At 45.2% G+C, this 15,355-nt stretch overlaps 2 long non-coding RNA genes across 12 annotated transcripts in view; one reads left to right on the top strand and one right to left on the bottom strand.

Moving 5' to 3' along the window:
• Window positions 1–15,355, bottom strand: part of LOC141548956 (uncharacterized) — a 1,120,676-nt gene that overhangs the window by 859,573 nt on the left and 245,748 nt on the right. The window lies entirely within an intron of this gene.
• LOC141548957 (uncharacterized) overlaps window positions 1–15,355 on the top strand; it is a 1,406,018-nt gene that overhangs the window by 534,683 nt on the left and 855,980 nt on the right. The gene's annotated exons all lie outside the window — the stretch shown is intronic.

Genomic DNA, 15,355 nt, shown 5'->3' on the forward strand with positions numbered 1-15,355 from the left:
GGTAAGTAGACAAATGGGAGAGGAGAAAGAAAAAGTGGTGACAAACTTTGGGCTGATAAAAGTATGGCGTGGTCATGTATAAAATAGAAACTAGTTGGGGAATGGGATAAAAAGAGAGAAAGAAGTAAAAACAGAAGCAAATACAACATGACTGTGTTATTGGGATGAACTCACTGCTAAATGCAAGTGGGCAGTAAAAGGAATTAGAAACCAGAACTTCCAGACTATGTTTGTTTCTTCTTTTTTGTATTTTGAAAAGAAACATTGGAAAGAAAGAGAGAACCAGAGTGAAATTAGAGGGCTGAAGCAGAAACTGTTATATCTCATATGAAGGAGAAAACATAATGGAAGCAATGATGATGTCAGAAAAAATGCAGAGTAAAATTAGGCCTCACTGAAAGGGTAAATTAGCGTGCAGCCTAATTCTTGTTTAGGGGAACCACAGTCAATGGGAGTCAGAAAACAGATAGTGAACAAAGGCATAGAATTCAAAATTTTAAAGGAAAAATTAAATGCATTACAGGAAGAAATAGATAATAAAACTATAATGGCAGGGCACCTCAACTTGTCTTGTATGACCTAGACAAATAGGTCTACTATGGTTTTGGTTATGGTTATGATTTACAACCATAAAATATACAAGGAAGAAGTCGAGGAGATTAATAAAATTTAGATGACTTAGATATAAAAGACCTCTAGAGAAAACTCAATAGGAATAGAATGGACTACATACAGGTGTTGCTTCATTTTAATTCATATTATGCAAATTGGATTTTATGCAAGGAATTCTCCCAAACCACCTCTGTACCATACTGGGATCTCAGTCTGCTCCTCCCCTTCAATTTGGTACTCTGTGGCCTTCTATCACCAATGCCCCACCCCCAAACCTTTAAAAACCCTCTCTAGCAGAAAGCAGAAGAACAGATCTGCAGAAAGACAGCCACCACCACTGATGGATCCGGGCTTGCCTTAAGACCTCCAGTACTGATGCAGGACACATTGGGTTCAATGCACCCGCCCACCTGAGAGTCTGGCCCCTGTATTTGGATGTTTTGTCCATCATTGGAGCACCACGTCTGTCCCATGCCACAGGATCCCATGTCCGTGCCTCGTGGCATGTTCTTCCTTTCAGTTCTAGCCAGGCTGTCCTGGGGCTGGCCCCTGCAAGAAAGTGTTCCTCCTGCTCTTGATTCTTTGTATGAACCTTTATGTGTCATTGACCCATGTGCTGGTGCCACAGGGGCACAGTCTCCTTCCTGCCTCCCTTCTGGCTTTTTACACATCCGTGGGTAAATTCACATTATGTAAAATATCTGCAGAATGGTTCATTGAAAAAAGTTATGGACTATATTGCTTTTGCACCCCCCCCAATTTCTCACTTCTCTTTTAGTTTTAGCTGCATTGATTTTGTTTGTGGAAAACCTTTTTAATTTTATATAAGCCAGATTGTCCATTTTGCTTCTTTTGAACCTGTCTGTTGTTTGCTTGGTTGTGATTTCTTTTCCATTGTCTTCTGTTCATGATGTTAGCCCATACATCCAAGGAATATATCCATTTCCCGCTTCACTTTGTCTTTTCTGTGAAACCATTCTGTTGCTAAATTTCCCAGCACCTTTTATTGACTTGTGAATTTTCCCATAGCTGGGATTATTAGCTTTGTCAAACAAATGGATGACACGCTCTTTTGCTCCTGTATGTTGTATACCTAATCTGTTCCTATGGTCAGTCTTTCTGTTTCTTACTCAATAATACGTTTTTAATCATATGGGCTTGCTAGTGTAGTTTTATGATCTGGCACTGATAGGCCCTTTCCTTCCCCAATATTCCCACTAATTTCCATGACAGCCTTAATTTTTGTTCAGCCAGACGAATTTTGTTATCCTTTTTTAATGTTCTCAAGAAATTCTCTGGTATTTTGATTTGTATTGCATTGTATTAGTAAATTAATAAAGGTAGGCGTTATCATTTTTGGCCTGGCAATGAGCAATTCATTTCTCCACTTACCTAGAGCGGCCTTTAATTGTGTAAAAAAGTGACCTGTGTTCATTGATTTGAGTTGCTATCTATGTTTTGGCAGGTTGATTTTTAGTTATTTCATACTATATGTAATTTCAATGGAATTCTTCTTTCTGATGGATGTTATTGATAATTTATATGATACTGATAACTTGCTTGGGTTTATTTACACTCTTCTGTCTTGCTGATGTTAGTAAAAATTTCATTTAAGTTTTAATTGGTTCTGTAGAGTTCTCTAAGTAAACAATCATATCATCTGTAAAAAACATTGTTTTATTTATTGTTTGCCTCTTTGCTGTTTATAATTTCCATTTCTTTGCTTTTGAGTTACTTGTATAGCAAGCATTTCTGGTACAGTATTGAATTATAGTGATGACCATGAATATTTATAATGTCTCCAAAAGAAAAACTTTTTTTTTTGTTGTTGTTGAATTGCACTTACATTTATTTTGTTAAAATTTTCCCCAATTATATTTTAATCTAGTTCAGGCTACATTTGATGACTACTAAAGTAATTTTCAAATCTCACATGCTATGCATTTTTCTAGGGTAATATCTATTTCCTCTGTAATAGAAATCTAAAATCTCAGAGGGCCTACAGGGTCACACATTACTGAATGCCAATCCCCCTTTGAAGGGAAGAGGAGAAAAATAAGAAAGAAATGGGGAGAAGAAAGAATAAGGATAGAGATGGAGAAGTTTAAATCACTGTGTTCCTTATAATCAATCCTCCTTCCTCCTGTCTGTCCATTAGGAATTCTTAACAAGTGAGGGAAAATAGCATCTTTTAGTCCCTATGTGCAAACAGGGTGTCATATATGCAGTATTTAACTATTTTTTGTTAGAGAACTTACATGAAGATCATTTTCCTCTCCCACTGTTTTGGTTAGAGAACTTATATGAAGATCATTTTCCTCCCCCAGTGTTGGGATCCTTTAGTAGTTTTTATTGAATAGGATGATAGATCTAGAAACAGTTTCATAATTTTCTTGGTAACTATGGACCTCTTCTCAGATGCATCTTTTTAAATACATAAAATACATAGGATGGAAAAGTAAATCAATTATTTTGAAATTCAGTTATTGACATATTTTTAAAATCCACAGACTCCAAGTTACTCATAGTCTAGAATATTTAGCCAGCACCTCAATTTTACAGATAAGGAAATTTGAATCCATAGAGTTTTTAAGTAACTTGGCCAAGATTACATAGGCATTAAATAGGAGAGTTTGAATTGAAGCCCTGATGTTTTGATTCCTGTTGCACACAAAAGAAAAACTTTTGATTCTTGTGGAAAATTATTCAATATCAAGATCAGCAAATTACCATTAAATAAAGTCAGCAAAACCTCAGTAGTGTATGATCAATCGGAAGGTCAAAGAGCTTATTTTATAACAGAAAATAGGAACTCTTCATGATGCAGATTCCTCAGTTTTACAGAGGTCTAGGGAGATTGACAGTAGTCAGCTGCTGAGCATGTCACGAGTGTAATGAGATTTTAGGGTGAGATAATTGTTGAATTCAATACTTCATTGGCTTAGAACTTATTTTATCATTCTGTGAATTTTTTGAAAGGTCTCCTTCAGTGTTTCTTTAAGAATTTCTGCTATAGATCTGTCTAGCTTGCTGAAAAAGAAGGACTAACTTGCTAAAAGATGGTTATTTTATTTTATTTCTTTTAAGATATATTTAGGCTCATTCTAACTGATCCACTATTAAATCTTATTAAAAGATTCATTCAGTAAATCTAATCGGAAATTAAGACTTAAAGGATATCTATGCTAAAGGAAAGGAAAATTCATGTCATCAGTATTAACTGATTTAGAGATTATCCTTTCTTTATTTTTGTTTTTATTGAAAAATCTTCTGACTTGTCTCTCTACAAAGAACAGTAGTTCTTTATTTTAGAGAGATACTACTTCCTGGTTTTAGGAATGCCCCATTAATTCCTATGTTCCTTGTGTTTTGCATGGGAATAGGTTTTGTATTTTGGTTGTTTAAAATTTTCACATCAATATTCATCATAGAATTTGGTCTCTACTTTTGTTTCTGTATGGACTCTGCCACTTTAGTTATCAAGGCAATATTTATATGATATGATGCATTTTGTGGGACCAAGTTTTTATCTGTTTATTTACCCATTTAACCAGCATTGGAATAATTTTTTACATTTTTTTAAATATGGTTCAAAGAAGTTGCCTTTAAATCCATTTTGTCCCCAGGGTTTAGGTGGAAAGAACTTTGGGGAAGATTTAATTGCATCACTAACTCCCCAAGTCTTCTGTGATCCCAGCACTGACCAAGTTGGGGCTACAGATAAAAAGCTAGGTAACTAAAGTTGTGGAACTGCTAAAAACAAACCAACCAACAAACAAAAAACCACCTAAGCAGATTCTGGAGATTTTGCTATCGGTCATTAAGGAGATTGGCAATGAGGGATGTTAGGATTGCAGGTAAGAGCTCCTGAGACCATGGGGTAGGTCCCATCCTGAAACATTTTGGTAGTTTTTGAGAAACCAGCCTGTAGAATTTCTATTAAGCTAAAATAAGGATGAAATCTTATAAAAGTTGAAAAAGGTTTTAAAAGCAGTTGACAAATTAAGATCGTCATAGTCAAGGCCCCTCTATGTCCTGGTCATCTCAGATCAGAGAAAGAAAAGAGAAAGCTGGAGAACTGTAGCAAAACTTGAATTCTGCCCAGAGTGTCAGGGGGAGGGGGAGGAGTGGCAGCCTCTGCCCTTGGTGAGCCCGCTTTAAGTGGCAGAAATGTATTAAGAGGCAGTCAAGCCTTTTGTCCTCTGTTCACAGGCTTGGGAGCAGCTAGAACCCCAGCCCAGGGTGCCCACAAGAACTGTAGCCAGTGTGTTCTGTGGGGGATTTCATTGCACTCACCTTCCAGGGTTTGTTGGGAGGGTCCCATGTCTGTAATAGGACTTGGCGGGGCAAATGCTGTATGAACCTCACCCATTTGACGGCCTGTAACTGCTTCCTGCTGGCTAGGACTTGAGAGGACTTTAGAGGTAGCTTCATATATTGCCAGTGTGGAGATGAAGGAGGAAATTTGGATTTCAGGTCACCTGGTTGGTAATTGTGGGATCCCCAACTTTCACTCCCAAGGCATAGGGGGAGAGCACAGAGAGGAAGAGTCTCCTCCTTTCTCCCCCTCTGCCCATCCCTCCCTGCTGCAGGGGCGGGTGGGTGGAAAGAGAAGGGAACTGCTGGGAGCCCTATCAGTGAACGTTCCTGAGGGAGGGCCTCCTTCCTAAGTGGGACCTGCCAGTTCAGCCTTCCCTGGCTCCCAAAAAGGGCAAACTTCTGAGAGAATTTGGAAATAGCCAAAAGGTTTGACGGGAACGTTTAGCTAGAACTTTGAGTCTTACAAACTCAAGTGTGGCTCTGTGGTATCTCTGACACTGGGTGTGAGTGTGAGTGTGTGTGTGTGTGTGTGTGTGAGTGTGTGTGTGTGTGTGTGAGTGAGTGAGTGTGTGTGTGTGTGTGAGTGAGTGTGTGTGTGTGTGTGTGTGTGTGTGTGTGTGTGTGTGTGTGTGTGTGATTTCTAGGAAACAAGGTCCTTAAATGTTTGAAACTGATGTAAGAAGAATTGGGGATTGGTATTTGGAAGGCCTGGCTGTTACTCTCTTGATTATTGAAACTACCTGGGAAATGTTTCTGGTGGGTTGGAAGAAGAGAAGAGAGTTTGAGGGCAGTTTTCCCAGAGGACGTTTCCCACAGGTGACCCCTCACCCTCCAGACACCTCTTCCCTGCCGGCTGTGGGGATGCTCCTCCTGGCTTCACTGTTGCCACGGATTTGGTGAGCCTCGCCATGTCTGATGCTGTGGTGAAAGAGGAGCACATGCGGCTCCCAGAAGGAGTGGTTTGTGTCTTCAGTGGGTGAGACCACTCCCACCCCAGCATCTCCCTGTTCCTTCTACCCATGCTGCAGGTCCTTTTGTATTGATCTCCTGGCTGTTTGTACTTGGAGGCTCCCTCGACGCCCACCTGCCAGCCCTTCCTAATCAATCTCCCCCCCCCTCACACCTATCTCCCCCACACTCCACTGTGGCTGTTTTTCATGGCTTTTAGGGAAAAGAGAGAACCATCTCGGTCCCATTCCTTGGTTATTTGGAACGTGATGAGGTCATTGGTAATGTTAACAAGATCTTCCAGGAAGCCACCCAGAACAACGCCCAGCCCCTCCAAGATTTCCAAATGTCCCTCCACTCCTTGGCAACTGCCTCACTTCAGACTGCCTCTCTGCTTCTAAAGGGGGTCTCTGCTCTGGCCAATACTTCCTGGTGTGTTTGCATCCACACCCTCCATCCAACTGAGCGATGGGCTGACCCGTCCCCAGGGAGGTCAGGTGGACGCTTGACCTTCATCAGCAGCTACATTGACAGGGTTTGGGGACAAGCTCCTGGGGAATCTGCTGTCCTCTCTAGTGACCCTTTCCTAATTATTATTCTGCTTTTGATTTAGTCCTTGCCTTTTAATAAGATTTGTGTCTTCCAGACAAGTCTTAATTGGATTTCAGAGGGACCTACAGGACAGACATCTATCAGCCCCTCAGCCTCTGGAAGGGTCCTCCCACCTGTGGAGGCTGCTCCTCCCACCTCTGGATGCTGCTCCTCCCACCTGAGGATCCTGCTCCTCCCACCTGTGCATGCTGCTCCTCCCACCTGTGGAGGCTGCTCCTCCCACCTGTGGAGGCTGCTCCTCCCACCTCTGGATGCTGCTCCTCCCACCTGAGGATCCTGCTCCTCCCACCTGTGGAGGCTGCTCCTCCCACCTGTGGAGGCTGCTCCTCCCACCTGTGGAGGCTGCTGGGCTGCAATTCCCATCCACCTCCACCACTCATGAGGAAGCCTTTAAGCAGAAGCCGTTCTATGCCCTTGCCAGCTGGGAACAGTTATGGAAACTGAGACGTTCATTCGGGGCCCCACAGGAGTCTGGGTCCCAGGGCTTTGAGGGGGATGATTCGGTCTCAGCTGCTGCTGCAGCCCCGGTAATTCTCCCCCTTTCTCTCAGAGACTTCCTAAAAGGACCCTTTGCTTTTCCCATGTAGAGGGGGCTGCCGCTGCTCAGGAACAAGAGGGTGTGAATCCTCCCCAGGGCCCTTTCTCAGGCATACCTGACCTCAGGTGTAACAGCAGGGCACAATCTCCTGAGAGCCTCCGATTTGCTGCCAGATTCTCCATCTGTGCTTCCTTTTCCTTCCCTAAATGAAGCTCACATCTCTCTGCTGGGTTGCCCAGCCCCTTAAAGAGCAGGTTCTCAGTGTGTTTTGCCCTCAGGTAAATGTCCAAATCAATGTCTTTGCTGGATTGGAGATGGTTTAGCCTGAGTTCTTTCAGAGAAGCTGCCCAGACCCATTCCCCGGCACCCCAAGTCTTTCGTGCACCCCAACGTTGAGTCTTTTCTGACAAAACCTTCCTCTCCATGAAGTGTGAATGGCACTGGGGCACTTTGCCCGTTTTATCCTCATAATAAAGCTTTTTGCTCCTTGCATCTGCGCCGGCCTGAGCCTGGGAGTCCTTTCTGCATGACCGCCTGCCTTTCCGACTTCTTCCCCCTCATCAGCTCCTGACCCGGAGGGATGCTGTGGGCACCATGGGAACAAGAGGGCAAAGGCCTCCCCAGAGGCTCGGGGCGGGGCCCAGGGCGGAGCCAACAAGAAGGGCCTTGCTGTGGACAGGGGCACGTGGCATTTAAGGCCGAGGGCTGGGGTTAGACGAGGAAGGCCAGAGGGTGTCAGAGAGTGAATCCCAGGGGAGGCCGTTTGTAAGGATTACTAGGTAAGAACTCAGGTTGTCTGGACAGTGACAAGGTGAGAATTCAGGTTGTCTGGACAATTACAAGGTGAGAACTCAGGTTGACTTGATAGAAGGAGCAAGCTCATTGGCTGAAGTGGTTCTTCCCAGAAGCCCTTGCATTATCTCACGCCCATTCTGTGGGAGGATAAAAGAGACAACATTGGGCCCAGAGGGCAGATTGTAGCGAGCTGTAGTCTCCAGAAGCTGCCAGATCGCTCTCTGGGAAGAGATCTGCTGTGTCTACTCAAATCTTTCAGACAGATTCTTCTTCCTGTAGTGAACTGTTGTCTCCAGGTAGTTGCTGTTAACTCTTGTCCAGAGAAGTGACTTCCCTTCCTGCAGAGAGCCGACTTCCCTTCCTGCAGAGAGCTGCGTCAGGCCAGATGTAGTGCAGAGTCTTTTCCTCTTTAACTCTTGTCCTTCTCCAGTCCAATCTGCTCTCTGGGCCCAATGTTGTCTCTTTTTTCCTCCCAGAGAATGGGCGTGAGATAATGCAAGGGCTTCTGGGAAGAACCACTTCAGCCAATGAGCTTGCTCCTTCTAGCAAGTCAACCTGAGTTCTCACCTTGTAATTGTCCAGACAACCTGAATTCTCACCTTGTCACTGTCCAGACAACCTGAGTTCTTACCTAGTAATCCTTACAGCCGTTAAGCTCATGGAGCAGAGTCTTGCTGCCATGGGAATTGAGGCGCTGTGACGGTGCAAGGGAACCGAGGTCCTTGTGGAAGCCCCCGCCTGACCTGGAACTTGGACAGAAGACTGGCAGCTGCCTTTCCTGAAGAGCCAGGTCAGAGGTCGGGCTCCTGCTCACCAGGGCAGGTCCCCCCCCCCACTTGTTGGAGGAAGCCTCTGTCCCGTCCTACAGAATGTGTGGCCCAGAAGCTGGCCCAAGGGAACCAGCGAGGCATTTAGGAGAGTCACCCGCAGGAGGAACTGAGAATGAAGGGAGAGTGACCTCGGCTGTGATTGAGGGATCCAAGGGGGGCCCATGTTGCTGCTTGTGCCCAGGACACAGAGTGGCCCCGATCTGGAGAGACTCCCCAGTGTAGGGGAGCTTGTAGGTGAGGCTTCTCTGTGCCGGGCCCTAAAACCTGCGCCTGAGCTGTACAGATTTGTGGGTGAGGCTGGTCCTCTCCCCCACAGCCAGATGCAGTGCTTGGGACTCGGGGGGTGCCACGAGAATGGGGCAGAAGTCATGGACCCGAGCTGCCCCCTTTCCATAAGCTGCTTCTCGGGGACGCACATTGGGACTGGGGGGCTCTCAGCCCAGAGGGGAGCAGGGTTTGGGGGACACGCTGTCCACGACCAGTGAAAGCCATCCTTCCCATGGTGGTCCACATCCAGGCTTCTAATGGGCACCTGAGGCTGCAGCGTCAAGGGGCCGGACCCTGAGGGAGGAGCCCAACAGCCATTTCAACTGTATTGAAAAGCATTGTATGGTAGGGGGATGGGAGGGTTGTGGGGGAACCGTTTAAGTCTGCTGACAGAGTGCAGGGATTACAGAAGGAGAAACATTTAAATAAGAAGAGGCCAGAAACCATTGTAATGGCAGGAAAGAAAAGGCTTCCTTCAGACAGTAAACAGCTGCCAGTTCTTAGCCGCCCTTTGCATGAGGGGGCTGCACCTGCTGTCTGCTGCTGCTCGCCCTTGGGTCTTTGAACAGCTGTCTGTCTGGCGTGTTTGACCCCTCGGGCTCCTTTGATGTTCTGGCTCAGGCCCCGTGGAGGTTCTACACCCCGAGTCCGCCCCTTTTGAGATGTGGCCGTGGATCCAGGTCTCCAGTCCCTGGAGCTCGGCTGGAGCAGGGGGGTCACTAGGAGTTCCAAAGGTAACTGCGTCCCGCCTCCAAGGAGCGTTTTCAGAGACGTTGATGGCGTGGCCGGTAGGCCGGGGAGGTGATGGGCTTGTCTTACATCTCACTTAGGCTCAGAGATGTGGAAACAACTTTCCAGGTCAATTAGTCGGGGCTTCTCCTTTTATAGAGAAAAAACTGAAGCCCTGAGTGGTGAGGGGAGGTGTCTGAGGTCACACTTCCAGGGAGTGTGCACAGCTAGGACAGTAGGATATAAACCCACATTTTCCTGGCTCAGAATTCAGCAGTGTGTCTATGAGAATGTGCTGCCTCCTTAATTCCCATCTCACCCGTGTGCCCTCATCTTTCCATGTCTAGAAAAATGAGGGATACGTTTTAATATTAAAGGAAAAGTCATTTCCCAAACGATCCACTTTTACCTCAGGGACATTCAGCAGCTGCTTACTGGCCTGACTGGAATGTGTTGCTGAGATTCCTGTCTCCCTCCTACTCTCTCTGCCTTTAATGGGAGAATTCCTTATCCCAGTCTTACCCATTTGCTGAAATGAGCTCTCAAGGATTCCCACTTCAGCTTAGGTTACAGGAGATCATCAGAGATAAATAAGGCCCCTTCAGCACCAAAGACCCTGGAAAGCTCTGCCAGGCTTGCTCTCTGGGAGACACTTACTCTAGTCACACTCACCGAGGCATCAGAGCGACCCCTTGGGGACGAGGCAGCACAACCACGGGCAGCTGCGGGTTCAGTGGATAGAGGGATGGACCCGGGACAGCAGGGATCATCTTCAGGAGTTCAAATCTGGCCTCAGACGCTATTTAACTGTCTGACCCTGGGCAAATCACTTAATACTTTGCTTCACTTCTTCAACAGTAAAATTAACTGGAGAAGGCAATGGCAAAGCACTCTGGGATCTTTGCTAGGAAAAGCCCAAATGGGGTCATAAAGAGTTGGACACAACTGACAAATGACCCAAGCATGCCCAGACCCATCCAGAGCCGCACTGGTCCCCTGTCATCCCCACAAACAGTGGGATCTGTCACCATCATAGAAAAACAAGCAAAATAAAATAAAACAATAACAAAAAGTGTCCTAAGCCACCTGACCCGGCAGACCACTTCTCAGACAATGTCATTAATAATGTCATTCTTTCCTTTCTTGCTATGTTAACAGAATAGTGAGCGGCATGGTCCCAAATGCCATTTTGTCTCCTTTTCCCAATCTGAAAATACTTAACAGTGAATTGGTAAAGGGCTGGTCCCAAATTCATCACGAAATTTTTACATTTCAATTGTGAGTCATTTATGAGAGGACTGATGTCATCAATCTAGGTTTGATCCAGGCCTCTTTCTTCTCTACCAAAACAGCAGTTAATTTGCCCCCAAAGTAGCAAAGCTGAGGAAGCTAGGTCGATAGAGTACCATCCCTGAAGTCAGGAGGACCAGAGTTCAAATCTGCCCTCAGACACTTAACACTTCCTAGCTGTGTGACCCCGGGCAAGTCACTTAACCCCAGCCTCAGCAAAAAAAAAAAAAAAAAAAAAAAAAAAAAAAAAAAAAAAAGTGACAAAGTGACAAAGCTGTTCCTGCAGCCCAAAGATTTTCTAAGTCTCTAACTCTGAGCTCTGTAACTCACTACCCCACCCACCCCACCCCCACCATCTCAGGTGAGAATCTTGTCTCCTATTTTACTGAACATATGGAGGTCATTCCCTGAGAGCTCCTTCTCCCCTCCTCTTCCTCTCACAACACTCAGGTGCCTTTTGCCAATGTCTCCTCCTCCATCCCTGTCTCACACATAGAGATGTCCTTACTGCTTCTCTTCTTCCAACCTTGGGAGGGGTCATGGGCTAGAACAATATCCTGCCTTGATCTTTTGTTGTCTCACCAGGTAAGAATTTGATTTGAGCCATGAATTTAAAAGGGAATTGTGAGAGAACTTGGTTTAGTGTTTGCTATACTGTGCCATGTTGGTAATAATTTATTGAATTTCCCTGCTGATCATTTGAGCAATCAGGAAATACAGGAATCAACAAAGGGAGATGCACAATTTCCTTTGAGTTGGAGCATTTTCCCTGGCTGTACCTGATGTGGGTTGTGGTCCCTTTAAGATTCCTTTCTGATTCCCAACCCCTCCCAGCTGGAGAAGCTAGGAGCTTTGATTCACAAATCCTGGTGGAAAGCACCCATTTGAATTCCAGTGGGGGATATCTGGCTCTCCCAGCCCCTATGGGATCTGAGCCAAGTTGGGCTGTCCCAGGCCCCCTTCTAATGAGCTGCTCAGGTTTGCCAACTGTTACACCCCTATGAACTACTCTAACCTGGTAACTCCCCTTAGAGCTACTCTTAATGCCTGTCCGTCGATGGCACGGCTAGGCCACGCTTACCCCTCTCCCAGCACCAACCCGGATCCTATAGAGACAGACCACCAGGGGGCAGGGATGAAGTGAAAGAGAACTTTATTCTGAGACAGCACATATTTCTACCCCACTGATGATATGGGAGAAGGGGGAGGTCCTCTAGGAACCTGGCATAATGGGATTGGCCCAAGAAGAAGGAGGGAGGCGTGCTAGGCTTTGAGAGCATTAAGGAGTGAGGCATGGTACCTGGAATCAGACACCACCTCTTGGGACTGTGCCCCACCTCCAAGTAGGACTTGCCTGCCCCTCCTAACCTCTCATCCCTCAGGTCCTGCCACATGCCTTGAACTGCATTCCTTACTTCTAGAGGTTTTTAACCCTTACATCTCCCCCTTTTTTATTAATAAGGCCAAATGTTCTCATGTTGACAAATCAGAAGCTCTTCCTTAAGCACCTCTAAAGAATTGTTTTAAGAATACATATAAAGCATCCTAGCAAAGTAGCCAAAAGCAAAAGAAGCAACAATACAAAAATGGCTCCATAGAGCCCATGGGATACAATAGAAGGGGATGGGAAGGGAAGTAGGTTGGATCCAATCACTAAGTTGGTCTGGCAAGGGTAATCATCTCTCTGCTATGGCGCTGTTTTGGGCATCTCCTGGGTCATCTCCTTCTCTTCTTCTTCAGCCCTTGTCTTAAAAGGGGTAACTCTCCTTGTCCTTTTTTTCTGTTTTCCAGCGGCCTTCCCCATCAGAATCTGCAATCAAAAATATCCCGGCCCTCTCCAAAGTAATAATGATGGACCTTGCCAAGGTCCTTGCTCGTCCTTCCAAAGGACCTTTTGAATATTCTCTAGTGCTTGAAGCACAGTTTTCATGGAGCTTAGTTTTCTGTCCTGTCTATAAGATTGTGCCAAATGTATCATTCCTGGAGAGAGGCCGATATCCCTATCCAGGCACAAAAAATTGTAAGTATATAAAGTCTTATCCATGTCCACCTGTGTGGGCCATCTAGGGTTCTGTTACTTACTCCCCCTTTCCATTTAACAAGGGTGGCCTTCAGAATATGATGGGCCTGTTCCACCAGGGCCTGACCCTGTGGATTATAGGAAATCCCTGTAACATGCTTAATGGTGTGAGAAATGTGGTGAGAAAGGTGGCCATCTGCTTAGAGGTTTGAGCTGGCCCATTGTTGGTCTTTATGCAGCTGGAGATCTGCCTGCCGCCAATCCCTATTCTTCCATCCCCCAAGACACACACCCACCAACCTAAGGAATCCCAGAAATTCCTGCACTTTCTTGTCTAGACATCTATGAGGTAAGTCTCCCCCTCCTCTGGCCACTGCCCTTCCTGTCAATCTGCATCCACCCTTTATATTCTCTTCTGTTCCTTCTTCAACTTTTTCCTGAATTTCCCTCACCACTGTGGAGTTTGTGTACAGGGGTATACCTGTGTGTGCGCCCTCCTGCCCGGGGTTTTCAGCCTGCCCTGATCTCTATCTTTGCAAGGCACCTTTAGGAGGTCCTTCAGTGGGGTGGAGGCAACAGGAAGAGCCTTTGTGGACACTGCCTCCTTCCTTTCTTCAAGTGTGTGATTCCATTCTTTTTTCTTCCCATCCTTAGATTGGCCTTGGTGAAGAGGAAACCCCAAAACTGAAAAATCCTTAAAGGAGAAAACCTCCTTGGACTCTGCCTCAGGGAGGGAACTCCACCCCAAGCACCAACAGTTTCATCTTTGTTATCTGGGTGGGGAAACCCATTGAATTCAATTCAAATTCTAACCCTGGCTGAAACCCAGTCAGGAGCCAATCTGGGGCTGCAACCACAGCCCCCTTCAGCTTGTAGCCAAAGCCCCCCCCCCATTATAAAAGAGCCAGACTGGAGCCCTCTCTTTGCAGAGGTTCCAAACATGGCAGCCTTATGCCTGGCACGCCAAAGGATCTCTGTCCACTGGAACCCTGGTTCCGGTGCCCTTTCGTCTCTACTTTCGCCTTTTCCAAACCCCAGAATAAACCTTTTATCAATCTAGGTTTTCGGGTCTGTAAATTCCTTTACAGGAATGCAAAGGGGTTGCAGGGGAGCTCTACTTGACTCCCTGTACCCCAAACCTGCCACTAGACCTCAATTAACCCTAATTTCATTTAGGTACCCCAATTCTAGACCTCATCATTGGGACAGGGGAGAAAGGGCACAGTCCAGGAATTCTATCCTCTCCTTCACATCAGTTCTTTTGTTCAGTGTGCTTTCATGTAATACTATGTTTAGTTAATTTTTTCCCGCTGCTTTCAATAAGTACGTGGTGTGGTGAATGAGTGTTTCCATTTACCTTGTTTTGGAACAGATAGATGGGATTACACCTGACTCTGGGGCTCTCTCTTTTAAAGACGGAAAGAAGAGAGTTGTTTTCATGTTCACTCATTAAGAGGGATCTAGAGCTTTTATCATAGGACTATCAATAACATGGATTCATTGCTTTGACTACTTCCTATTGGTTAACTTTGACTTATTGAAAAAATGGATCTTAATGAATTTGATTTTATTATTTTTTTCTAGTTCTATAAAATGAATCTTTAATAGTTTAATTGTTGTGACCCTGGACAAGTAAATTACAGTAGCTAGAATTGTCATTTCTCTTGACTAAGACCACTGACAAACAATTAAGCATTTTCCTGGGCTTTAGGTCTCTCTTCATTTGGAAAAAGAGTGTTTTCTCATTGTTTTGAGGTAGTCACTGGGTTGGACTTGTCCAGGAACCTTCCAAATATTTTCTATTTTTCGCAGGTTTTTTTTTTCTTTTCTCCTAAATGGAACTTCTCTTTCTATCTCTTCCTGCTTGGTCTTGTTGGTAGAACACAGAAAATCTGATGATTTACATGGGTTTATTTTGTGTACTGCAACCCTGTTAAAGTTGTGAATCCCACCCCCAGTTTTGGGGTTTCCTTATTTGTTTTGATACTCTGGGGTGCTTTAAGTAAATCATAGGACCATCTATGAATAGGGATAGTTAATCTCCTCTTTGCCTACTGTTTTCTAACCATTTCCCTTTCTTAGGTGCTCCAATTCACTATTGATCAGAGAAATGCAAATAAAGACAACCCTGAGATACTACTACATGCCTCTCAGACTGGCTAAGATGACAGGAAAAGATAATGACGAGTGTTGGAGGGGATTTGGGAAAACTGGGACACTGATGCATTGTTGGTCAATTAGTGAACTGATCTAACTATGCTGGACATCAATTTGAAATTTTGCTTAAAGGGGTATAAAACTGGACACACACCTTTGATCCAGCAGTATTTCCACTGGGCTTATATCCCAAAGAGATCTTAAAGGAGAGAAAAAACGTTTGTGGCAGCCCTTTTG

The sequence above is a fragment of the Sminthopsis crassicaudata genome, chromosome X (genome assembly GCF_048593235.1).
Source record: "Sminthopsis crassicaudata isolate SCR6 chromosome X, ASM4859323v1, whole genome shotgun sequence".
NCBI lineage: Eukaryota > Metazoa > Chordata > Mammalia > Dasyuromorphia > Dasyuridae > Sminthopsis > Sminthopsis crassicaudata.